This window comes from Protopterus annectens, chromosome 2.part0, assembly GCF_019279795.1.
Source record: "Protopterus annectens isolate FY-2018-M chromosome 2.part0, PAN1.0, whole genome shotgun sequence".
Taxonomy (NCBI): Eukaryota; Metazoa; Chordata; order Ceratodontiformes; family Protopteridae; genus Protopterus; species Protopterus annectens.
In genome coordinates, this window is record NC_056728.1 from 1,682,775,149 (window position 1) to 1,682,802,422 (window position 27,274).

The 27,274-nt window shown below is 39.4% G+C and overlaps 1 protein-coding gene across 1 annotated transcript in view; it reads left to right on the forward strand.

The window, feature by feature from the left end:
* CFAP107 (cilia and flagella associated protein 107) overlaps positions 1-27,274 on the forward strand; it is a 333,829-nt gene that overhangs the window by 141,276 nt on the left and 165,279 nt on the right. The gene's annotated exons all lie outside the window — the stretch shown is intronic.

Genomic DNA, 27,274 nt, shown 5'->3' on the forward strand with positions numbered 1-27,274 from the left:
GGTTAAACAGGCTTTTTCTACTCAGTTCTTCTCTATTCAGTTCCTGTCCCTTGACGAAAATTTGTAAGTTTAATTGTCTAATACATATTTTTAGATCTATTAATGTATTCACCATAGACCCGGGTCTGGAGGGGACAAAATGAAACCCCTTAGTGAACAGTTTAAAACAGACATCATTAGTAACCATATCTGAGAAATTATATATAGTGAAATTATCTTTTCTACATGTTCTTTGGTCATCATCTGAGTTCACTTGTAACATGTTCACAATATAATCATTTTCCTCTAGCTGTGTCAACGACCCCATTAAGTCGGTCGAAAATTCCAACTCTTCCCTGGGAACCTGCCCCCCACTCCCCCCTGTAGTGTTGGGGGTTTTGGTATGAATGGTTCCACTGTTTTTGAGCAAGCCTTTCGCTTCTTACTGATGGTTCCCCTAAAGGGTAACTTGTATGCTCATCAATGTTGTTATTGTCGCCTTCCGTCTCATTGCGAACCGAGTACCCGTGGTCCGCATTAGAAGCAGAAGGGTCAGTTTTGAAAAGGGGATAAGCTCTCCCTTCTCTGTACTCCAAAAGGTCCCTTCTAACTTCTTAATTTTTCTATTAATAATTTTGAAACAATAATTGTCAACATCCTGAAATAACCCTTCATATTTACATTTATCAAAATTAGACATACTCTCATTAACAACTTTGTTGTGCAGAGAATTCATCTCATTTAACAGAACCTCTATTAGCCGCGGGTAGACCCCTGGTCTCGATGACCATATTAGTATTAACAGTGTTTTAAAACTCAGGGCTGCTAAATTGTAAAATTTATATTTATATTTTTATTTATTTACTAAATATTTTGCAGTCATTAATATTGTACTTATTGTTCTGAATGATTGATGTATTTTATATATGTATTTTTCCTATTTTTATTTAATAGGATATTTATTGTTATAGTAGGGTTTTGACATTGATTTTATGAACTGGATTTTAAGGTTTAAACCAAATACATAACTATTTTAGAGTGGATGTAACATGCATTTTCTGAATACTAGAGCTGCAGTTCATCTTCATTATGCTTTTAATTAGGTTATTCCATGGTAATTAATTGATGGTATGCACACTTGATTTATGGATGTGATTGACTGTGCTGCATTATTTAAATGTACTGGATGGGGATGCTTCTTTGTTCTTAAGAAGCCTAGTATTTTACTAGGTGAAAGCGAGCTAAACTGATCTTTTGTGAATTTCTGCTATTAATGTGTTGGTTTACATTAAAGCAGACCTCCCAACCGTCCCGAATTACACGTTTTTTACCAAGTTTTGGGGTCAAAATCAAGGGGTGCCACGATTCCCGAGTGGCACCCCTTCATTTCCGATTTTTTGCTTTCTTTTTTTTATGTTTTGAATTTTCGCGCTGTCAGAGCTGACATCATCACATACGCGATGACATCAGCTCCGTCAACGCTACCAGCCAGTCAGAATTGAGCTCAAGGAGCTCGCGTCATTATTTCTGGCTGGCTGTGAGCAGGCTCAGCAGGCGGGAAATGAGAATTAAACAGTAGCAGCACTAATGCTGCCGAGAATGGGCTGGCTTTACATTACTTTTTTTAAACTGCTGCAATGCTGCGAATGGGCTGGCAACTGGAGTTATTTTATTTTTGCAAATTTCTTCCAACGTAAACGGACTTTGGGCTGCAGGCTGAGAGAACGGGATGAAACAAGGCAAGGCATTAGGTAAGGAAACAAAGTGTGTGTGTGTGTGGCTGGGTATTCACTTATTGTTAGGTAGCGATTTAGGGTGTGTGTGTCCGTTGTATTTTAAGTATCTGTATTTAAAGCAGCTCTGTCCATGTGTGTAAAAACAAGCAAGTAGCTCCGTTTTAGTATGTGTAAGCAGCTCCGATTTATATTAGAAAAATAGAAATATTTGTAGCAGCTCCATTTTGCAGAAATGTGTGTGTGTGTGTGTGTGTGTGTGTGTGTGTGTGTAAGTATCTCCGGTTTATGTTAGAAATCTTTCTAGCAGCTCTGTTTTAATGTGTGTGTGTGAGAAATGCAGGTCTGTTTTACATTTATCTTTGTAGCAGCTTAAGCAAAAGTGTGTGTGAGAAATCTCTGCAAGTCCGTTTTACATTTTATATAAATTGTTGGTGTGTGTGTGGTTTACATTAGAAATCTTGCAGCTCCGTTTTAATGCGTGTTGGAGAAATCTCTGCAAGTCAGATTTATCTGTGTAAGCAGCTCCGGTTTATATTAGAAAATAGAAATATTTGTAGCAGCTCCATTTTGCAGAAATGTGTGTGTGTAAGCATCTCCGGTTTATGTTAGAAATCTTTGTAGCAGCTCTATTTTAATGTGTGGTTTACATTAGAAATCTTTGTAGCAGCTCCATTTACATTTTACAAAAATATTTGTACTAACTAAGCAAGCATCACAGGTCCGTTTTACTGTGTGTGTGAGAAATCCCTGCAATAGCAGCTCCGTTTACATTTTACAGAAATCAGTGCAGGTCCATTTTACATTTTAGCAAGCTGTGCAGTTACTCTGACTGTAGCGCATAGGGACCAGGGCTCAAGACTTGCTAGTGAAATGCATGGTTACTCTGACTGTAGCTCATAGGGACCAGGGCTCAAAACTTGCTAGTGAAATGCATGGTGGTAACACAACATTTTATTCTAACAACTTTACAAAATTATACAAGCAATGTTTAAAATGTCTCCCTGGTTTCTGACCTTTTGCCCCCCCCCCCCCCAAAAAAAAAAGAAATTGAAAATAAGAGTGAGAAGCTGTGTAAGATGCCTATGGCTTACACTACTGTCATTCTATGTATAGTGTGGATGTGGAAGTAGACTTTTATGATGAAATTGTTCTGAATTGGGCAACTTTGTCATTATTTGTTCATGCATTTTGTTTCACTGCCTACAGTACAGCCTACTGGAAAAATGTTAAAATAATTTAAAATGCGCTATAAAAAGTGTGTTGTATTGTACAAGGAATATAATTGAATAAAGTCAGGAAGATGTATCAAAGAAAACAGCACATGTATGTTTCTTGTTTTGTGTGCAAGAGGCCAATGATTTCAAAATAGCCCAAAGATGATTTTTATCCATGACTGACCAAATGCATTTTCTTTGGATGTGGTGTGGTTTTCAATGAATGTGAGTTTCAAGGGCAAGGAAGTTTTAATGCCAAGTCTATTTTCATTGTGAGACAGTATTGCTTTGTTTACCAGATGTTTAATAGTGTTTGGGCATTGTTGTGCTGTAAAATGTAAAAATAATATCCAAATAATCATTGTAGAAGTAAAGCAGTATGCACACATTAGTGTTTATAGTAAATGGGGCGAAATAGCCAGGTGACGGGACATTGGAATGGCTGCAGGGGGACTCTGGGGCCATATCTTGGTCATCTGTTCTTCAGTTTACGTTTGAAAGTTGGTATCCCACAATTCCATTGGAGTGGGTGGGGTTACGTAATTATGTATGCAAATTAGATGTTAATCAGCGTACAGATTTGTACCTATTTTTCATGGGCCTTGTCCAGATTTTTAATGTTTCCAGGTTGAGAGGTATGCATTAAAGGCTATTTTTCCTTGGATCTGCAGTCCTGATTGTCTTGGGGAGACGTGGTTACTGGTCGAGTGATCGTTCGTTTTTTACTTGCTTTGTTCTAAGGTTAGGTATACATTAACTTGAAGTGGGAGTGGGTGGGAATTGCAGGTAGGACAGGGGAACGGAGTGAGCCTGAGTGAAATTAGGACGAACGGAGTGGGTTCAGACCATGAGGCTGCAGTTATGTCCAAGAAAATCTTTCAGCTGGGTAGTAACAGACAGGTAAGTTATTGTTTGTTAGATCTGTATGTCCGAGCCTGTTTCATCTCTTAATTTACCTTTAGCAGGGCTTATTTCAACATTTAGGAGTAAAAATAATGGAAATAAAATAGCTAGTCAGGGTACAGTAGGGACTAGAAGCTGGGTAAATTAGGCAGGTACCTAGAGATCTGCAAGTGTGCATACCAGAGAGAGCATATTTAATGGGTTAAACAAAACTTAGCGGTTTTAGTCTGTAAGAACATACACTGTTGCAGGAAGTTTTCCTGGGAGGTAGCAGACACCTTCATTGTTTTGCCGATACCAGGAGTCAGGTGAGGACCTTTATGTTTGAAATTCCCATGGGTGTTTCTCTTAGCACACACTGATGTGGAACTGAAAAACAGGGAGAGAGAACAGTACTATTAATTAATTAAGATTGTGGATAGAGATTTTATAGATGATAGATAGGGAGGTCAGGAGTTAAGGATGGGGTGTAGGAGAGGTAGCAAGGAGAGATGAATAGGAGAGACTATGGTTGTGGAAGAGGTAGGCGTTACACAATTTACCAGGCTACTATTTCAATCAGAACCATATCAACTTCAACTCCATAAGCAGCAGAACAGCATTGATTAACTTAATGTTTAGAATTTAGAATAGCAGGGTTAACTTCACAGTTCCACATAAGTATTCAGCATAAACATGTGTTTATTGCTCGTAAATGCAGAATAGTACAGTATTAGATATGCACCAGTCGCAATACTGAAAACAGTAGAAAATTGCATAATGCTGTCTTTTACTATTATATTGAATACTTAGTCATAGTCATAGATTAGTACTAGGCTAACTGCCCTTGTGAGCCATTTTAAGCCTAGCCAATTATCCCTTATGAGACTCAAACCCTGCACCTTGTGTTTGTAAGACAAACACATTAACCATTAGGCCACCCTCCCAACCCTTACTTTTAAGGTTTAGCCTGTGTTTTGCATTAAAATCTAACAGCATAGCAGCATTACAATAGGTAAAATGTGGCAGAGTTACACAGTGTTTAATTTAGCGCCTTCAATACTAAGCACCTCCCTTTCGAAACTAAATGTCCACTATACAACTAAATCACAAGCTATATGCTATAGCAAGACAGCACGCCACTCCTTTGTTATGGCAATTGCAATTACAATTATTGACACTGACAGAGATATCATTATTAAACAGACATTTCTTGGGTGGCGTAAGCCAGGGAACCTTGTTGGCTAGGCTTACTTAGGCCCTTGGGCCGATAGCCTAGTACATAGCTATGAGCCTATGAACCTATTTCTTTTTGTTCTATATCACATAGTACAATATCATTACCAAGCCTTAGTGTAAGTTGCAACTGATGGTAGCAGGTTATAATACAGTACTTATTTGGTATGCACACTACACTGGGACACCAGAACACCTTGCTAGTAGGATGCTAACATTTTGAAAATGGCGCCAGGGCAGACATCAGCACTATATTACCTTTGTTGTGACGAATACAAGGGGGAGGGTGTTTTCAGATAGGTCAGACCACGAGGCTGCAGTTATGTTCAAGAAAAACTATTGTTGCCCTGTTAAACAAAAAAGAAAAGGGACACTCTGATATATGACCATCAGGAACCCAACTGTCATATTACCATTGTATGCAGCATTAGCAAAACAATTCCTATAATCTGAACTCTGAAAGTGTTGTCTAGTAAATTAGAAAGAATGCAAAATCTTTTACAAAAAATGGCAGATGGGCTGACTGAGCTCCTTTATGCAGTCAGACGAAGGCAGTTAGAATATTTTCTTTTAAGTTATACACGTACACCATGTAAGGGAAAATCTGATTATGATATATATATATATATATATATATATATATATATATAAAATCTATAAGGCACTTTTGGATGAATGTATGTTTGAATACACAGGTCCAGGTACATTACAGCACTGGAGTAATATTTGAGGAAGAGAATGTGCTTTGTAGGTAGCCAGTTTTAACAATGGCAGCATCACTAAAATGGTTTGCTATTAGAATTACAAGGGAGTGAAGTAATTTGCCTACTGCTATCAGACTTGCTTCTGGTGCTGACAAGTCTATGATATATTTGCATGACTTTTGAAGGATAAAGTAAGAAGCCTTTATGGAAATTCATATCTTAAAAAAATATGCTATACATACTTGGCCTAGTCACCATTATGTCTTTATTATTTTTGGTTTTCCTATAAATACACAAAAGTATGAATTGTCTACCACTGAGACCTAATGTCACGAGTAAAGGATAGTGCACATTAGAATATATATTATACACCATTTAGAGAAAGGAGTGCAAAGTCATTCTTCCTATACTAAAGACGCTATAAAGATTTTATGCATGTTGAAGCAAACTGTGCCTGTGTCAGATATCTAGCTAGCTATTCTGTGTCCACTACAATCCTGAATCGGGTACCCTCCTCAACTTTAAATTAAGGTACAAAAAAAGGTTCATTCCTATATCTAATGCTCCTTATCTAAGCAACAAGGCAGATCTGTTCTCTCCCTTCATCAGAGTTGTGCTACGACTGATATTTGGTTTAAAGCCATAGAAAGTACTCTGGGAGTGCAAAGATATTGTGCCTTCCACAGATTTAGACCACCACCAACAACAACACAGACTGAGGCCAAAGGTGGAGGTGTTTTGATTTATGTTATTTACAAATATACCTCCATGTTGATTAAAAGGGTTGATACCATGGAGTTCATCCACATGCAAGTCAGCATAGGTAAGGTCCCTTGCCATATCAGGACTGGCTACAGGTCACCAGCTATGCCCCTAGAGTTTCTAAATCTTACCTAAACCTACTAGAGATGCTCACCATCCACACTAATGCCATATTTATGGGTGACATTAACTACTCCTCTATAGACTGGGAAATGTATACTGCCTCAAACTCACAGACACAACACGTCCTGGACTTTATTAACAGAAACACCCTAGATAGTGCATGCTCCAACCATAGGATCAAACATACTGGATCTGGTACCAACCTGTACGGGAGAGCATTGCACCCCCCCACCCCCATGTTACGCCCTCGTTAGTGAGGTCGGATCACAAAGCTGTCTCATTTGCAATAGAAATCAACCCAGAAAATCCAGCTGAACTGGTAACAGTTAAGAACTATTCAAAGGCAAACTATATTCTATTAAGTGACAGTTTGTCAAAATTCAAGGCTCCTCCAATCCCAAGACCACAGCTACCTATGCAGAATTATTCACAGAATGAATATGTTGTTCTTCTTTCAGCTTTTCCCGGTCAGGGGTCGCCACAGCAGAACTCCAGTCCGCTAATGACTGGCAGTAGATTTTTACGATGCCGAGGTGCCAGCCCGACAGCCAACCTTCAATGAAGGCATGCCCATTCACTCATGTCTTTCAGATGCCACTCGGCTGCAGGGAGGATATGCAGACTCCACACAAGGCACTCCAGCTGAGAATCGAATGGGAGAACCTCTTGCTGTGAGGCAACAACGCTACCGCTGCACCACCGCGGCTTTATTCACAGAATGACTATACAAACATGTAAATGTCTGCATAAAGGCTCCCATAACTGCCAGAAATAAACCCAGAACAAACACTAAACACAAACCCCACTAGTGGAATCCTCACCCAAACAAAGTATATAATAAAAGGAGAAAGCTCATGGCCAAAATCAGGAAAAGCTACTCCTTTAAAGACAAGTGCTCTCTTATGCAACTAAACAAGAAACTAAGAGGTCTAATTAAGTCCAAGAAAGCCAACTATGATCTCAGGAGAGCCTCACAGGCTAAGAACAATCAGAATGCCTTTTTCAGCTGTCTGGAATGTTAAGAGTAACACACAACAGTGTGCTGAGCTAGTGATGAATGCTACCACCTATACCGATCAAGATGGCATAGAAAATCTAATGGCTGATAAATTCATCTCAAACTTCACCCATCACCACCCACCCCCAGTTCCACCAGGTGAAATATCCTCCTACATAGCTCATCCAGCTGTCAGCAGGGACCCAGGTGTTGGCACCACTTGCTAAAGCCAAGAAGACTACCTCCATGTGTCCCAACAACATCCACATTTTTTACTGACCAGTCTAAAATAGTTTCTATCAGGACCACTTGAGGCACTCTTCAGCTACAGCCTTGAAATAGGCTACATTCCAAGTCAGTGGAAGACCACAACAATCATTCCCCTTCACAAGGGTGGACCATGAACTGACCCAGGGAACTACAGACCCATCAGACTAATAAGCCTAATATGCAAAGTCATGGAATGAATTAACATGGAAATGATAAACAAGGACATTGGCAACTTACCGACACTGGACCCATCCCAGTTTGGCTTTGTTAAGTGAAGGTCATGCCTACTTAACATGGTAGACTTCTTTGAGTGGATCACCAAGGCAATGGATGAGATAAAAAAAACAGTGCATAATGTGTATCTCGACCTGGCTAAGGCATTTGGTACAATACCTCACTCAGGCATTGGTGACAAGCTCTCCGAGCTAGGCGTAAACCCTTACATAACTTGCTAGATTATCAGCTGCCTTAAAGATGGGACCCAAGATGTCAGGATGTGCAAGACCACCTCCACCAAGAGACTGGTCACCAGTGGAGTACCACAGGGCACCGTGCTGGGCCCAATTGTGTTTAGCATCTACATTGTGGAAGACAAGGCTATTGTTAAAGGCCTCTGGCTCAACAAATTCACAGACAACTGTAAAATGGGAACTATTATGGATTCCCCCAAGACACAAGCAACTTGAAAGTGGGTTAAACACAGACAAATAACTGGTGCCAAAGCTGTGGCCTAAAACTCGTTGACAAAAAATGCATTATAATGCTCTTTGGGAACCTGTCAATGCGAATTAATTACTTCATCAATAAAATACCCCTAAGAGTCGATCCAGTAGTAAGAGATCTGAGAACATATGTAAACAGCAATCTGGGCTTTGACCAACATGTAGTTAGGATAATAAGAAAATCACTCTATGACGCCCAACTTATAGGTAGGGGTATGGCATCCAGGTCCATGGAAGTTGTAGTACCACTGTACTCAGCCCTTATCAGACCTATCATTGAATACAGTGCCCCCTTTAGCATGTATTTAATCAGATACTTAGAAGAGATGAAATGCCCACAAGGGTTTCTCCCCAGGAGAATATCCTGTCCTACATTGATCTGTTTCTGTATTCAGTCTCCTACATGCTGCTGAGAGGGGATCTTTACCTGGCTTACAAGGCTTCATCAGACCCAGCCCTGATGGATCTGTTTCATATGCACAAAACAAACAGTATCAGAAGCCAGAAACACTCGATCCAGGGATCTGAACTTTGCTTGTGGCATAAATAGAACATGCTAGAGAGACAGATATGTGTCCCAAAGAATCCCCACTCTATGGAATAGGCTCCCCATCCATGTAAATCTGAGTACATCTCTGACCGTATTCAAACAAAACCTTGACAACTGGATGGAAAATTGTAAATTTACCCCTGGTCTGGCCCCCATGTCCCTTATGGACACAGGCTGTGAGTAAGAAAAGTATTAGCTTAACTAACATCCCCCTACAAATCCTTAGCTACCTGCCTACTAACATCTCCCCATATAATATTTGAGACCCAACGTTTTTGAGGTGGAACTCTACTCAGAACACTCCTCCAGCTAGAGAAAATGCCACCCTGTGTTAACAGTGTGGATTCTGTCAGACAGCTAGCTTGTGCATTTTGGATTATGTTATGCTATGAGAGTTTTATCTGTGATAACAGCGTGTGAGATTATATTAAAGTCCTTGGCAAGGTCAAGGTAAGCAGTATAATATGTCAAGTCTTCATCCAGTGCTTCAGTAACTCTTTTGAAGACATTGATTAGTTTTAATAGGCATGACCTTTGTTTTACAAATCCAGTCTGGCTTTAGTCCAGGGTTTTTAGGTCTCCTATGTCACTGTTTATCAGCTCAGCAGTTACACACACCATTACTTAATGGAGGATGCTTGAGAGGCTAATAGGTTTATAGTTTCTGGGGTTTGTATCAGAGCCATCTTTATGCAATGATACCACTGTAGCCTTTCTCCATGCTTCAGGGACAAAACATGGGGAGAGACTTCAACTGAAGAGATTTAAAAGGGATTTGTTAACTGTTGCTTAACACTTACTAGTGGATAGGAAAGTGACATTATGAGGTCCAATCGGTCTACTATTTGTGGTTTTGGCTACTGTGAATATAACCGGGACCATAGTGATTATGGGAATGATGGGATGGTTGGCAATAGGGGAACATTTGTCAGAGTAGCTGTACGAAATTAGCACTGAATTTGTCTGGATGGATATTAGCAATAGCTTTTGAATCACAGTGGAAGACTCAGTTGGAAAATAATCTCAGTACCGTAAGTGGCATAATTTCTCAGTTTCCTAATGTAAATGAAGGAGGCTTTGCAGTTATGTTCAGTGGTGATGGCAATAACTCAAGGTTCATATCTGGTCTTATAGTCCTAAATTATGTGCTTGAGGATTTTACTTATTAGTTCTACATCCACTGTATATTGGGAGTGGGGATCTATTATGAATAGCCTGAAGTTTCTTCTTTTTGTTGCAGATTTTGTTTATATGAGAATTCTGTCATATAAGGTTATTTTGTTTTAATTTACCATTATTCTTACTGCAGATGGAAACAGAGTCCTAGAAACATCTGTGCATAAACAGAATTCAGAGGAGTATACAATAGCTTTGGTTCTGTGTTATTAGGCAAACTTGAGCATTTATAGTTGTCAGGAAGGTCTGTAAATAGGAAAATGTCTGCTTTACATTATACTGTGAGATTTAGTTGATTTCAATGTGTACTTTAAGAGTGAAGGTTAATGTTAGATGATAGAATTTTACCAGAGAGGTAATGACAGTAGGAATAGTACAAAAAGAAAAGAAGATGATAAAGACAAAGGCAAGAACACTATCACCCATGGTGGATAGGGGAACTATTTAATCAAGGGAATTAGAATTAATAAAACTGTATATTATTTGTTTCGGTGTATTCACAGGTGATTCTATATCCAGCACTAGCACTGTGGAATTGTCCCATCTGATGTTGGAGGATCTGTAGCCTCAGATAATGATAGTGAGGATGAAGCAGCACAATCAGGGGGTTCAGAGAGTGTGTGTTAGACACAGGGAGTGTGACCCCCATATTCCCTACTCAGAGTATGGATGCTGTTTATGTGCTTGCAGATACTGAGGGCACATAACCATCTGAGAGTGGACAGGTTGATAGGGGCATTATAGATAAGGGATGTGTGATGGCCCAAGATCAGATATGTTCACATTATCCCTAGTACGTTTGAGCAGGGTATTCACATAGTGGGGGTTGGTATTGGTACTCAGCAGGGGTATGGTTACTACCTTCCCCCTGAGGTTGGTGTTTCAGTAGCTGCCACCCCACGTATGTACAGGGCCATTATGGAAGCTCAGGCTAGTTCCACCACAGCAATAGCAGAGATAATGTGGGTGACCAAGGTTGTGCATGCTTACTTACAAAAATGCATGGCTTGTATGGGTAATTTGCTGGACAGACAGAATCACATATTAGTCTGTGTAGTGTCTTCTCTGGATCAGCTGACAGGAGCAAGAGGCAATGCTGACAATCAGTCATCTGGTACATCCGCAAATGTCAGCCAACATGGCTGTGGATAATTGAGATCTTGCTCCCACAGTAATGGCACTTTCACATCGATCGTGGAGATGGCTAAACCAAAAATAGGGTAACCCCATGGTCGTTGCCATCATCATGTGTCACATCTGCTAGCAGTCTTTGGTCTAGGTCTTCCAGCACACCAACATCTAGTTGAGGACATGGTACAGTCATTACAACTCCTGGCAGAGCCAGCTCTGATGGGCGTGTATGTGCACGGGAGGCTGAACCCTCTGTCACTCATGGCTTGGACCCACCTAGTAGGTCAAGATGCAGTGCTGCTCCACATACTGAAGTTGTGTCCTTGCTTACGCTCACAGACACATACCATCACCAAAGCCCACAGCACCTCCCACACACCCAGTGAACCTGGTCCTTCTACACATTAAACCCACGCCAAAGCAAGATAATCATCATATCAAGCTATATGGGTTATATCCTGCCAAGGATATAACAGTCAGACAGCTTCTAAAGATTCAGGGCACCTTCCACATGTTTAAACCATTGGGCAGCCTTAAAAGACAGGTTTAAATGCCAAGCTCTTCAGAGCTTTCATGCCAACTGACAGAGGGGGCCTGAGCCCTGACAGTACATAACTAGACACACACACACACACACACACACACACACACACACACACACACACACACACACACCCTGGCATAATCAAAAAATAAAAAGGGAGATGGAAGAAGTAGTGATCATTCAAACATCTACTGTTAAGGTAAGTTGACTTGCACAACTGTACTATGTTCATCATATTGATCACTGTTGTAGTAGCTTTAGGTATATGGGTAGATTACCACAGCTTACCACATTTAGGAGGTAGAAATGGAACTATCCGGAAGACCCTGGAGAATGGTCCTAGCAAATCCTGAATTAGACCTAGAGAAGGAATCAAGCTTGTAGTGCTTTGTAAACGTATGTACAAAGGACCAAGAGGCTGCTTCTAAAATACTTTTACAAAAAGCCATAGAAGAAGTCAAGGCCCTGGTTGACTGGGCCTTGACACTGCCTGGGATAGTTCACTACTGTTATCGTAAGATCAAATGTTGTCCATTTGCATCTAATTCAACCTTTGGGACTTGTATCTGATTCAGATCCAGCCTCAGCAACTTCAAACCTTCATCTTCAGAGCTCTGACTCCTCCCCTATCAATGATCCCCTCACCACTGTCAGATTACCTCAGATCTTGTTTGCCACTTTAACCAGATGGTCACAGAGGCTCTGAGCTCATGTTGAATAAGTGATTTTTTCAATAAAACACAAGAAAATGAAAGACTGTAGAGATACCATGAAAAAGCCAGTAGAATCTGATGAAAAAAAACATTTTTTCTTTTTAATAAAACCCTGTACAAATACAAGCAACACGGTCTCCTCTAGCTCCTCAGCAAAAATGCCTTTACAGAGAATACCATTTTGCATTTGTTACACTCCATTTATACATTCACTAATCAATTATACAATTTACCAATTAAAAAAAGGGGAACTTCTATAGCATACATTTCTAATTACATTCTTTATTCATTCCCCCAGGATATAAAGTCCCATACTTTAAAATAAAAATTGTTTCCTTTATCCACAATCTAAGTTTAACATTGTTAACACAAACATCATCACATATAAGTTGTTCTAAAACTGTAGCTTTTAGATCCTTAGGATCACTACTATGTGCCTCTTTAAAATGTACTGCTACTGGATTAGTACCTCTTCCTTTAACAACATTCCTTATATGCTCCCTTATTCTTACTATAAAACTTCTCTTAGTTTCGTCAATATAAAATTTCTTACAAGGGCAACATATAGCATATATTACCCTTTCACTATGGCATCCACAAATTCCATTGACGTGAAACTTTTTTCGGGTTTTTCCCGGTTAGGGTCACCACAGTGGATCACCTGTCTGCTCATGATTGGCAGTCGAGTTTTATGAAGTCGATTTGCCAGCCCAGTGCCCAACCTTCCACAGAAGGCACACACACATGCATGTATTCACACCTAGGGCCAATTTAGAGTGCCCAATCCACCTACAGCATGTCTTTGAGATGTGGGAAGAAACTGGAGCACCTGGAGGAAACCCATGTGACCACAGGGAGGACATGCAGACTCTGTACAGAAGGCACCGCAGCCAAGGATTGAACCAGGCAACCTCTTGCTGTGAGGCAACAACACTAACCACTGCACCACCGTGGCCACCCATTAATTTGAAACTTTCTACCATTTATATATTCAAAACTATTTATTACATATGTGCAACATTTACATTTGCCACAAGGTATAGTACCTTTTTGTTGTATTTCTGAGTACAAAGACATACTCGGAAGGTGAAATTTTCCATGCACTAAGAAATCCTGTATACTTCTACCTTTTGAATAGGCAACTTGTAGCTGACTAGTATTGTATACATGTGTACATTTAACTATCATATCCCAAAAATATCTAACTATACTTAGTGTACCTTTGCTGAAGGTTGTGCATCAGGGCTGGTAACTCGGCACGTAAAAATCAAATACCAATCATTAGCGGACTGGAGTTCCGCTGTGGCGACCCCTAACTGGGAAAAGCCGAAAAGACACAAACAAACTTATGAGTTTATCTGAAAAAAGAGTATACCTGGTAACAAAGAATATACTTTCCAACTCTTCTGTTAAATTTTTCATTTATGTACTGTTACCAGCTATTATACCCTTCTTAGTATGAGGTTTTGCTAACTTTGTCATTACTTCTCCATCCATTTTTCTTTATACCCTCTCTGTAAAAAAGCTAGCTTAGCTTGATTAACGTCTTGTTCTGCTTCTTCTCTGTTGTTACAAAGCCTTTTTATCTGAGTGAATTCTCCATATGGAATAGCCTTAAGCATGGGGGGGGGGGGTGACAGCTTTCTCCATGAAGTATATTATTTTCATTCTGAAATGTTCTATATATCCTAGTTTGTATATTTCCTCTAACTTTTCCTCTCAAAATAACATCCAAGTAGTGAACTTCTTCTCCTACCTGGAGACCATCAAATTTAATATTAAACCTATGTTGATGGAAGTCAAAAATGAATTGTTCTACCTGCTCTCTACCCCACCCCCCCCCCTTACATACAAACAACAAGTCATCTATATATCTATAATATTGGACTACACACTTCTTAAAAAAAGTTTTTCACTTTATCATCGATACTTACACTTTGCTCTCCTTTCTCTGTTATCTTTTTCCTCCCCCTTTCTGTATCTCTCTCTCTCTCTCTCTCTCTATATATATATATATATATAGAGAGAGAGAGAGAGAGAGATTAAAAAATCTTTAGTAGTTTAGTTATTGTAGTTATTATAGGTATTATAGTAACTGTAGTTATTTCAAGTTTGATAGGTAATTTTTCTCTTAATGATTTTTCTCTCTAACTGAATTTCTAAAAATGTCAGATAAAAGTTTCAAAAAAATGTGGAAAGTGTGGCCACAGAATCCCTCCACAGGACCTCAATTCATTGTGCATTTATTGCTTGGGAGTGGTGCACATGGAAACTGAATGTGATGCTTGTGCTTCTTTTGGCTTTAAAAGTCTTCAGAGCAGAAGAGACAATCTTATTCTAAAGTGACTTCTTCCATCGACCTCAGGTACATCAGTGGTTTCTCCTGTTTCCTCAACACTGAAGGGGAAAGAAAAAGATAAGGAATTTCCCGTCGAAGGAGCCTGTCAAAGACAAGACTCCTGAAAAGGCCACTGAAAAAGCTAAATAAATTGTCCCTGGATCCCACAGCCTCTATGGATCTGGTGCTAAAAATGCAGAAGCCCTTGGATCCATTCTCCACTTCCATCCATTATCTTCGCTACAATTCCAGTTAGTCCTTGACTCCATTCACCTATTCTTCAACAATGCTCCAGGGATTCATCAGTCACATCTTCAAGGTTTGCTCATTTTTTTTTTATAATGTGTATATATGTAATAGACTTGGTCTTTATAGTTTATATTTTGTATTATTAATTATTTATACTTATATAATGGATATTGAGTATTTAACATTACATATATTTTTTTATTTAATAGGTTCTTACAGTAATTTACTTTGGAATATTTTTTTAATTATTAATTAACTTGGTCCATCTAATTAATTCATTTAACTTAATTAATATGCTTTTAAAATGAATGCATTCTGGGAGAAAGATGTCTGATGAAGTACACGAATTTGCCTGTATGAAAGCGCTAACCAATAATAAACTTGTGTGTATTTTACCAGTATTGCCATTTGTTTGGTGTTTACAAGTTTTTGGTTCTGTTGTTTTACTAGTTTGTGTCGGGAAGATGGTGAATGGCAACAGTCCACACTCCCAGTCTCTGTTTTTGCAAGAACAAAATACTAGTGGGCTTGGAGGATCTTCACTTGCGGCAAATGCCATGGGGTCTCTTATTCATAGGTTCATAGGTTCATACTAGGCTATCTGCCCTAGGGCATTTATAAGCCTAGCCAGAGTATGTTTGGCTTTCGCCACCCATTTTAAATTAATTTTGCTATGCCCTTTTTCGAGGTTAGTATACTGTGCCTCTGTCTAACAGTGACACAGAAGTGATACCTGGGGTAAACCTATGATCTCCCATCCACTCATCAAGATTCCTCTTGAAGAGAGTCAATGAGGGACTCTGCCTAACCTGGACTGGGATTTTATTCCATAGTGAAGGGAGCCTCTGGGTTATGAATCTGTCCCTCCAGCATGTCCTATTTATTTCAGTGCTGAGGTTCAAGTCTCTCGAGCGTGTAGCTCGATGGGATTTGGATTTTTTGAGGTGCAGCATGTCTCTTAATTCCGGGTTGGACATGGCCTTATACGTCAGGCACAGGTCACCTCTGAGCAGGCGGTATGCCACTGAGTAGAGCTGGAGTTTCTTTAACCGGGCAGCATATGGCATCTGTTTGAGCCCTTTGATCCTCTTGGTGAGGTACTTTTGGGGTCTTTCCAGTTGCTGCAGGTGTTTGGTAAGGTACATCCCAAAGGGGCATTGTACTCGATTATGGGCCTGATGAGGGATGAGTAAAGAGGCACGATGACCTCCCCTAATCTAGATGTGAATCCCTTCATGATTAGGTGGGCTATATAAAATGTTTTTCTAACCACTTTGGCCACGTGGTTGTCAAATGAGAGATTGCTATCAACTTGGGTCCCCAGGTCCCTAATGACTTCTTCTGTACTTAATGGATTACCACCTATGTGGTAATTTGTGGGCACTTTGTTTTTGCCAAAGGGGATGACTATACACTTTTTGGCGTTTAGCTTGAGGCCATGACTCTGGCACCAGTTGTCTGTTTCTATGAGGCCCTTTTGGAGGATGCTTGTGTCAGCTGTAGAGTCGATTATGGCACCCAGTTTGCAGTCATCTGCGAACTTGGTCAACCACAGTCCTTCCATGTTGGCCTGTACCTCCGAGAAATATATACCAAACAAGAGAGGTCCCAGGACTGAGCCTTGTGGGATGCCACTTGTAACTGGTTTGGAGTCTGACATGGCTCCAGCAATTCTAACCATGTGGGTTCTGTCCTTGAGCCAGTTTGCAACCCATCTAGTGACATAGGGATTTATATTTAAGCTGGTGAGCTTATCTATAAAGCCTGAGTGGGGTATTGTATCGAAGGCTTTTGCGAGGTCCTGATAGGCTGTGTGGACCACCTTCCCTTCGTCAATGGCCTTGGTGACTGTTTCAAAGAAGTCAACCAGGTTTAAGAGGCAGGATTTGCCCTTAACAAAGCCAAACTGGGTAGGATCCAGTGTCTGTAGGTCCCCAATATCTTTATTTATGAGGTCCATGATGATCCTTTCCATAGCTTTGCAGACCAAGCTAGTCAGGCTTATGGGGCGATAGTTTCCAGGGTCCGTTGAGGCACCACCTTTGTGGAGAGGGACCACTGTTGCTGTACACCACTCTTTAGGTACATATCCTGTAGTAAGGCTGAGATTGAACAGTAGTTTTATGTTTGGGTTTAGCTCTTCTTGGAGTTCATGTAGGACGCAGCCTGGGACACCGTCTGGTCCCATTGATGCTGTGTTTTTGCTTTGGAGAGGGCGGCTCCCACCTGAGCATCTGAGATGTCGGGGGGGGCAGCACTCTGCTGGGATAGATATTTGCCCTTTTGGTGGGGAGGGGGGGGGTAGAAGTTTGCGCTGAACCTGTCAGCTAGGATGTTGGCAATGTCTGTGGGATCAGTGTATTTTTTGTCATTTTGGACTAATTCTGAGCATATCTGGGAATTCCCACCCAGGTTCCTAACATAACTAAAGAAAGCCTTGTGATTATCTTTAGTGTCCTGTGCAATTTTTCTCTCGAAGCTGGCCTTTGACGATTTTATGAGTGCTCTTAGTTTTTTGCTAATACTGATCAGAGATGCCTTCCCTTTCTGGGATTTTGCTCTATCATGTAGTAGCTTCCTCCTTCTATTGTATAGTTTGTTTATGGCTGGGGTCCACCAGACAGGTCGTCTGCCTTTGGAGGATTGGGTCTTGGTTTTATTTGGGATTGCATGATCCATGCATTCCTGAAGGTGTTCATAGAATGCATTTATAAAGGATTCTGCGGTCTGGGCCATATTTTCCACAGGCCTGGGGGCTTTGAAGGATTCCACCTCGGTTTTGAGGAGTGTGAAATTTGCTTTAGAGAAGTTTTTCACTGTGGTTTTCTGGGCAGGGGGTGGGGTCGGGATGTGAATATCCAGTGAGATCAGTTTATGGTCTGATCTTACCAGTGAGGATACACTTCTGGTCTGGAGCATAGAGTCCCCATGTTGGTGATGATCAGGTCCAGTATGTTTTCCCCTCTTGTGGGAGTGGTAACAAGTTGTTCCATAGCATTTGAGTTTATGAATTCTAGGAACCTTTGGGCAAGGGTGTTGGAGCTAGAGTAATGCTCCCAATCTATGTTTGGGTAGTTGAAGTCGCCCAATATAATGGTGTTGGAGAGACCTTCATATTTTCCAATGTTCTCAGGAAGGCCGAGTGGGGTTCCTGGGTTTGGGAGGGTGGTCTGTAGCAGGCTATAAACTGGAAGGCAGTTTTACCCACTGTTAGTTGCACATGGATAGTCTCTGATGCTTCGTGCTTTGCCACCAACCTAGAGGTGTGGGTATCTTTGATGAATATCGATACTCCCCCTCCTTTTGTGGTTTGGTCCAAGTTTTGGGGCCGAAAAGCATGGTATGAGGTATAACCTGGTAGTGCTGGGGTGCTCTCGGGAGTCCTGAACCAGGTTTCTGTTACTGCACAGATATCGATGTTCTCCATGCTAAGAAGAGTTTCGAGTGCGTGCATCTTGAGGTTTAGACTTCTAGCATTGAGTAGCATTACTCTTAGTTTCTTATCCCTTGTGATACCTATGGAGGTGGGTTTGTCTTTGAGGCTTGCCTAAAAAAGGCACTATGGGGGTAGCAAGAGCCTTTGCCAATATCCGAAAGCCCAGGGGTGACAGGTGCAAGCCGTCCCTAGCAAAGCATCGTGGCTTGTCGTGCATATCATCCCAAGCTGACAGGCATTGGATCCCCTTTGAATGACACCAATACTTAAGCCAATTGTTGAAATTGATCATCTTGTCTTCATATTGTGGCATCATTCTTGGTGAGGGTAAGATGCTACTCAAGGTCAGGGTCATACCAGCCTGGGCTACATGCTCAGAGAGCTCCTCTATGTCTCTTTTCATGTCGTCCAGGGAGGTACGTCTCAGGTCATTCACACCAGCATGGACAATGACTGAGTCATATTTGTACTTGCCTTGGAGTGACCTGAGTGCTTGTGTTATGTGGCGGATCCTAGCGCCAGACAGGCTGCTCACCGTGACCTTCTCCTTGTTCAGCCTGGTGAGCGGGACGTCAGTGTGCCTGACGATAGAGTCACCTATTACAAGTGTATCAGGTGTGTTGTTTAGCCTTAAGGGCTGTGACTGTTCGGCACACTGGCTTTGTGAGATATGTGTTGCACGTGTTTTGTTTTGGGGTAGCGGTTGCTTGGGTGTCTGCTTTGGAGGTCTCTGCTGCTTAGGCAGATCTTTATTTAGAGCCTCCGAGTATGTTTTTGTGTGATTATGTGTTTGGTTTGCTGTCGTGGTAGGTCTATGTGAGACAGGAATTGTAGTGAGTGTGGTTTCCTTCTCCTCCTGACTGGTTATGCCAGTACTGAGTTGAGAGAGCTTAGCCTCCAGTTTGGCTATATGGTTGCATCTCTCACATGTGTTGGAATTTGTTGGGAGGAGGAGAGGGTTGTCTGTGTACATGAGGCAGTTGTAACATTGCCTCAAGATTCCCATATTCACCAGCTGGACCGGAGAGGAGATTGACAACTGACCTTTGGACATGCTAGAATAATATTGGGAATTCCTTTATAATTGAAAACAAGGGCCAATGGAGAGCGAGGGTGTAGTGCTTTTAATTTTTAGTGCCGACTTATAATTGCTTTAGTGAGCAAGTGCCAGGTAACAAGTGCAATGTGTTACAGGTAACTTAAATGCAAAAACGACAAACAGTAACTTTCTTTCAAGCGAAGCAAGGAAATAAGTACAGTACGCAATGCAGATATCACTAGGGATCCACAGAAGCGCTGAGAAGCCGCGTTTTAGGTGGAATTAGCGTTCCAGGGAAATAACAAGCATACAAAACAAAGCTAGATTCAGCAGGCCTGGATCTAGTCTATGCTACAGCAAACAAGGTGTACCAATTTCAGTAAGATACAGTTCAAATATTCAGGCACTATAAACCTCTAACCAGAAATTCCCAGCTCAGAAGGGCAGAGTCCAGCCTCTCCTCCCACAAGAGTGCAGTCCACGAACCTTCTTAATGTAAAATAACTGGCCTGAAGCCCAAGTGCTTAAATCAGAGCTAATACACTTTAAGAATAACAGACACTGAGCTCTCAATCAGCAGTTCCCAACTTAGAAGGATGAAAGCTACCTGTCCTGCCACCACAGTGCATGCCACAAACCTTCCTAATGTAGAACAACTGGTCTGAAGCCCAAGTGCTTAATCCAAAAGACTTAGAATGATAGCTACACTTTAACCAAGTTACTACCAAGCAGTAATAAATACAACTGAATACTTTAAATAATGCCTGGATTAGTGCTCAAGTTATACAAACAAAGCTAGATTCAGCAGGCCTGGATCTAGTCTATGCTACAGCAAACAAGGTGTACCAATTTCAGTAAGAAGAAATTCAGATATGCATGCACTATAAGCCTTCAACCAGAAATTCCCAGCTCAGAAGGGCAGAGTCCAGCCTCTCCTCCCACAAGAGTGCAGACCACAAAACCCTCTTAATGTAAAATAACTGGCCTGAAAGCCCAAGTGCTTAAACCAGAATTAATATACTTTTAGAATAACAGACACTGAGCCCTCAATCAGCAGCTCACCAGCAGGGTTGATGACATGTCGAGGAGAATATCTGAGCAGGATCTTACCCTTCATGCTACTATGAGAGCAAGCAATAATTCAGGCGAGGCATGTTAAATGCTGCCCGTGGCCCTGCCTTAACATCAGCAATGGTTGAAACTCACAACGGACATTTGGGTGCAGTACCACAAGTCACTTCTGTTTCTAACAGTGCAAATATTGCTCATTCTTCAGCAAATAGACTGCTTATCCCAACACTTGCTGACTTTATTAAGACACCTGCTCAATTTGGATCATCAGATTTGCAACATGTGGAAACTGCACTAACGGAACAAAGAGGTTTTGTAACAAACTTAAAAGACTTTGATAGTAAGTTGCTCAAATATAAGAAGTTACAAACTGAAATTCTTTATTTTAGAGAATGCCGTAAATTAAAGTTGGTACCGAAGGGGTTGAGACAATAGAGATACCCCACAGGCTTGATTAAAAATTCAATCTTTCATCTGCAATTGCTTGACATGTTTAATAAACAAGGTCTCGAATTTTTAGAGTAATTAATTATTAATTATGATCATCAAATGAATGAACATAAAGTTCAGCTCGAGACCCTTAAAAATGACATTAAAATAGATCCTGAATTTGTAAGATATGAATATGATTTTCGCAGGATCTTTTCAAGCATTGACTCATTAATTATTAAAATAATGGAAACAAAAACACGTGAACTAAGAAGAGATAGGCTAGACTATGAGCATAAAACAGCCTATCCAGGTCCACCACATGTTATAAATAAATCTTCAAATAGTCTTTCTGCTCCTATGGAAATAATAAACCAAATACCCGCCCACCCGGATGACATCACAACTAGTGAACTAGATGAGAATGATCACGCTTATCCAACTGTTAGACGGAGTGAGATAACAGGGGAAATCAGCAATATGCGACTGTTGGGGATGCTAATAGGTCGGATTTACATAACAACAATGGAAATGACCAGGATTTTCACAATGCCGGCAACAGAAAATCTTATCAAACACGCTCAGCCAACAACCCCAGGCAACAGAGGAAGAACAACAATCGTCACAGGAGATAGCTCAGTATGCTAATAGGGACATCCTAACTATCTATACAAGCAAACAAAGTGACTTTAAAGTTTATAACTTTGCTACACCTATTTCACAGCAAATGGTCAATTATTTGGCCAAAGGGTTAAATTTTGTACCTAGTTTTAAAGCAAACATTGCTAAAATTATCTGTGACTTGAAGTTGTTTGTACGGAAACTTAATGTAACTATGATGTTTGGGAACAACACCAGTATGTTGGTTAATGAAAGGGTTTCCAGTATTTTTAACCCTCCCTTATAGGGAATGCTAGCTTTTTTTGAAAAAAGTATGTGAAGTACATTTCAGAGCTTAACCAATAACTGAATAAATATCACGAGAGACAAATAATCTCTCAACTAAGCTTTGCGGTACAAGTGAAGCTCGACTCGAATAAGTAAGATATGAATTTTAATCACACTCCAAGCTCATAAAAAACGGTCAAGCGCTTTCATCTGTATATTATAGACTTCTTCAGAACCATTATACTAACAGCTGATAACAAATTTAAAAACTTTTTGGCGCCATTTTATTCAAGCGCTATACCTCTAAACAAAATTTAAAGTGCTACTGCAGTATTATAAAAACAAATATCATCCTAACACATTTATATATACACCTACAATAAATACACTTATAATCAACATACATATACTATATTAAAATATAAAGCTTAAAACATCAATTTATCTAACGATATCATTGCACTATAATAACTCTAAAAAAGGTTTTATAGAAATAAAATCATTTATGCCAGGAAATTTTGTTGCATTAGTTAACATTTGCCACTGACTTTCTTTCCTACCTAAATAGGCTTTATAATTGCCACCACATTGTGATATATTTATATAATCTATGATACCAAATATAAAATTATGTATATCACCTTTGTCCATTATATGTCTGGACAATGCATTTTTGGTATCTTTCACCTTGATCTTATACCTATGTTCATATATACGTTTTCTAAACTGTCTTTCTGTTTTCCCTATATAGAAAGCAGTGCATACTGTACATTTAGCGAGATAGACTATATTCCTACTATTGCAGTTTCCCTTTTTAAACTTTATATAAGTACTGTTAACATCATTTAATCTTCATCCAATTGCTTCATTTATAACAGAACACTGTTTACACGTTCCACATTTCTTAGTGTGTGTATTTTTACACATTTTTTGAGAGTTCAATCCATTCAATAAATGTTTTATATTTCTATCCATTTTATATACAATACAAGGTTTTTCTCCTACTACATATTTAGCTTCTTTATCTCCTACTAATTTATTCCAATATTTTTCCAAGATTTCTCTGATATAATTAACATAAGGTGTATAAGTCAATACACATACTCTATGAAATTCATCATTACCTTTATTCTTCCTAATAATTTTTTCTATACCAATACCTAAAATGGTAAAAAACGTAAAATAAACAGACTAGGCAAACATAAACAGGCGACGAGCCCAGGATCTCCCGAATCTTCAAAGAATCCACAATGTGATGAAAAATCAATTTGGGGAAATAATCCACAAATACTGTTCAGCAAGTTCTATGTTAACGAATTTTATTATAAAACGTTTTCGCTTCAGTAACAACGGAAGCTTCATCAGACAAGAAAAGAAAAGCACACCAGTTGCAATCAATTTAAAACCTATGCTAAGTGAATGATGTCATTTCCTTAGCACAACACTTCAATTTAAAGTAATATGCACATTCTTATATTTCACATGAGCATCTATATAAAATCATAAAATGTGCTAAACAGTCACCCTGACAAATTGTAAGTTTACATATACAAACATGAAAGCTAGCCACTCTCTAGAATGCAAAATTAGAGTGGTAGTTCCAAGGCAATTTATCCAACAACATAACATTTTAAAAGTGTAAAAAATATAAGAAAAAATAAATAACCCTATAACACTTTTTACACATATTTACTGCTCCACAACAGCAGATTTCTTTACCTTAACCCCATAAAAGAAAATAGACCCCTACAAGGATATAATTTTCAAGAGATATAGAAAAACACTACCTTAGATAACTTCTATATTTTAAAACAGCTAAGATGTTGCATGCATCATTCAATCCAGGAAAAGAAAAGGCATCCAATAAAAGTTGCCATTCAAGCTCTCTAATTTCGAGTAAGAGAGATTGTGGCCCACCCCTGATGCCCACATTTACACAATCTATGCCCATAAACTGAAAACTATGCCCTACATGATTTAAGATGTGTTTAGAAAGGGCATTGTCGCCCTTTTTATTTTTAATGGCATAATTATGTTGGTAAATGCGGTCCCGTAATCTACGGTCCGTCTTCCCAACATAATATGCAGGGCAACAGTTACAAAGAGCTAGGTAAACCACTGATTTGGTATTACAAGTGATCTTGTGTTTAATGGTATATTTATCCCCGTTAACAACAAAAGAACTCCCAACTTTTAAAAGTTTACACCAATTACAGGTGCCACAAATAAAAGTGCCATTTTGTCTAGATAGAAAAGGAGAAAAGGATGGTTCTCTTGATTGTAAGAGTTCCTTTAGATTGTTGCCTCTCTTAAACACAAAGGAGGGTTGTAGTCCCAAAATCTCGATTAACTGAGTATTATTTAGAATAAAATACCAGTTTTTCTTAATAATCGAACAAATGGCATTGACATGCCTATTATATGTAATGACAAAGCTGGACTTGAAATCACAACAAACTACCTTTTGTGTTGGAGTTGATTCATCTAGGTCGGATTGGTCCATTAAGGGGATCAAAGATGGTATACGACCCGTTGATTCAGAAATACTTGTCGTAGTAATGTCTACATTTCATTGAAGGAGAAGAGGTTTATAAAACCCATTTTCTCTCTTCAAGGAAACCTCATCGATTATACCGTCAATAAACTCCATAGGGTACCCCCTATTCAAAAACATGGCCTTAAGGGTTGAACACTCTAGATCAAAAGCCTCAGGGGTATTACACATACGGACAGCTCGAACAAGTTGACCTTTAACAATTGACTTCCTCTGTTTCCAAGGATGGTTACTATCAAAATGGAGGAAGGCATTACAATAAGTAGGTTTCCTAAAAATGCTTGATAAGTACTGATGGTTATCGAGATCTTTGACCAATTTAACATCAAGGTAGTCTATTTCCCTGGTTGAGAATTTATGTGTGAATTTTAAAAAAGTAGATGATTCATTCATGTACTCAATTAAATTGATGGCAGTTTCTTCGCCTCCATGAAAAAGGATGAATACATCATCCAAGAATCGAGTGTAGAATCTTATTGACTCTTTGTACGTAGTGTTATTCAAGAGGTAAGTGTTCTCCCAATATGCAACTACTAAGTTTGCCACGCTCCCTCCACAGGGGGAGCCCATGGCAATACCTCTTTTCTGTAAATAATGGCAGTTATTGAAAATGAAAAAGTTTGAGGACAAAATAATGTCCAGAAGTAATGTGACCACTGCAATCTCATCATTAGGGGCCTTTAAATTTGACAGCATTAACTCAACCCATTCAATAGCCTCTTGGTGTGGGATAGATGTATATAAATCCACTACATCTATTGTTAAAAAATTGTGGGACGAGTCAAAGGGGATGTTGTCAATAGACTTATTGTAATGCCTTCCTCCATTTTGATAGTAACCATCCTTGGAAACAGAGGAAGTCAATTGTTAAAGGTCAACTTGTTCGAGCTGTCCGTATGTGTAATACCCCTGAGGCTTTTGATCTTGAGTGTTCAACTCTTAAGGCCATGTTTTTGAATAGGGGGTACCCTATGGAGTTTATTGACGGTATAATCGATGAGGTTTCCTTGAAGAGAGAAAATGGGTTTTATAAACCTCTTCTCCTTCAACGAAATGTAGACATTACTACGACAAGTATTTCTGAATCAACGGGTCGTATATCATCTTTGATCCCCTTAACGGACCAACCCGACCTAGATGAACCAATTCCAACTCAAAAGGTAGTTCGTTGTGATTTCAAGTCCAGCTTTGTCATTACATATAATAGGCATGTCAATGCCATTTGTTCGATTATTAAGAAAAACTGGTATTTTATTCTAAATAATACTCAGTTAATCGAGATTTTGGGACTACAACCCTCCTTTGTGTTTAAGAGAGGCAACAATCTAAAGGAACTCTTACAATCAAGAGAACCATCCTTTTCTCCTTTTCTATCTAGACAAAATGGCACTTTTATTTGTGGCACCTGTAATTGGTGTAAACTTTTAAAAGTTGGGAGTTCTTTTGTTGTTAACGGGGATAAATATACCATTAAACACAAGATCACTTGTAATACCAAATCAGTGGTTTACCTAGCTCTTTGTAACTGTTGCCCTGCATATTATGTTGGGAAGACGGACCGTAGATTACGGGACCGCATTTACCAACATAATTATGCCATTAAAAATAAAAAGGGCGACAATGCCCTTTCTAAACACATCTTAAATCATGTAGGGCATAGTTTTCAGTTCATGGGCATAGATTGTGTAAATGTGGGCATCAGGGGTGGGCCACAATCTCTCTTACTCGAAATTAGAGAGCTTGAATGGCAACTTTTATTGGATGCCTTTTCTTTTCCTGGATTGAATGACGCATGCAACATCTTAGCTGTTTTAAAATATAGAAGTTATCTAAGGTAGTGTTTTTCTATATCTCTTGAAAATTATATCCTTGTAGGGGTCTATTTTCTTTTATGGGGTTAAGGTAAAGAAATCTGCTGTTATGGAACAGTAAAATATGTGCAAAAAGTGTTATAGGGTTATCCTTTCTTATATTTTTTACACTTTTAAAATGTTACGTTGCTGGATAAATTGCCTTTTAACTACCACTCTAATTTTGCATTCTAGAGAGTGGCTAGCTTTCATGTTTGTATATGTAAACTTACAATTTGTCAGGGTGACTGTTTAGCACATTTTATGATTTTATATAGATGCTCATGTGAAATATAAGAATGTGCATATTACTTTAAATTGAAGTGTTGTGCTAAGGAAATGACATCATTCACTTAGCATAGGTTTTAAATTGATTGCAACTGGTGTGCTTTTCTTTTCTTGTCTGATGAAGCTTCCGTTGTTACTGAAGCGAAAACGTTTTATAATAAAATTCGTTAACATAGAACTTGCTGAACAGTATTTGTGGATTATTTCCCCAAATTGATTTTTCATCACATTGTGGATTCTTTGAAGATTCGGGAGATCCTGGGCTCGTCGCCTGTTTATGAATACCTAAAATGGGGGTATACTTATTACCCCACTCAGTAACAACATATGTCGATATATCATTTAATAATGTTAAGGGGTAGCCCCTATTAAGGAACATATTTCTTATATTAT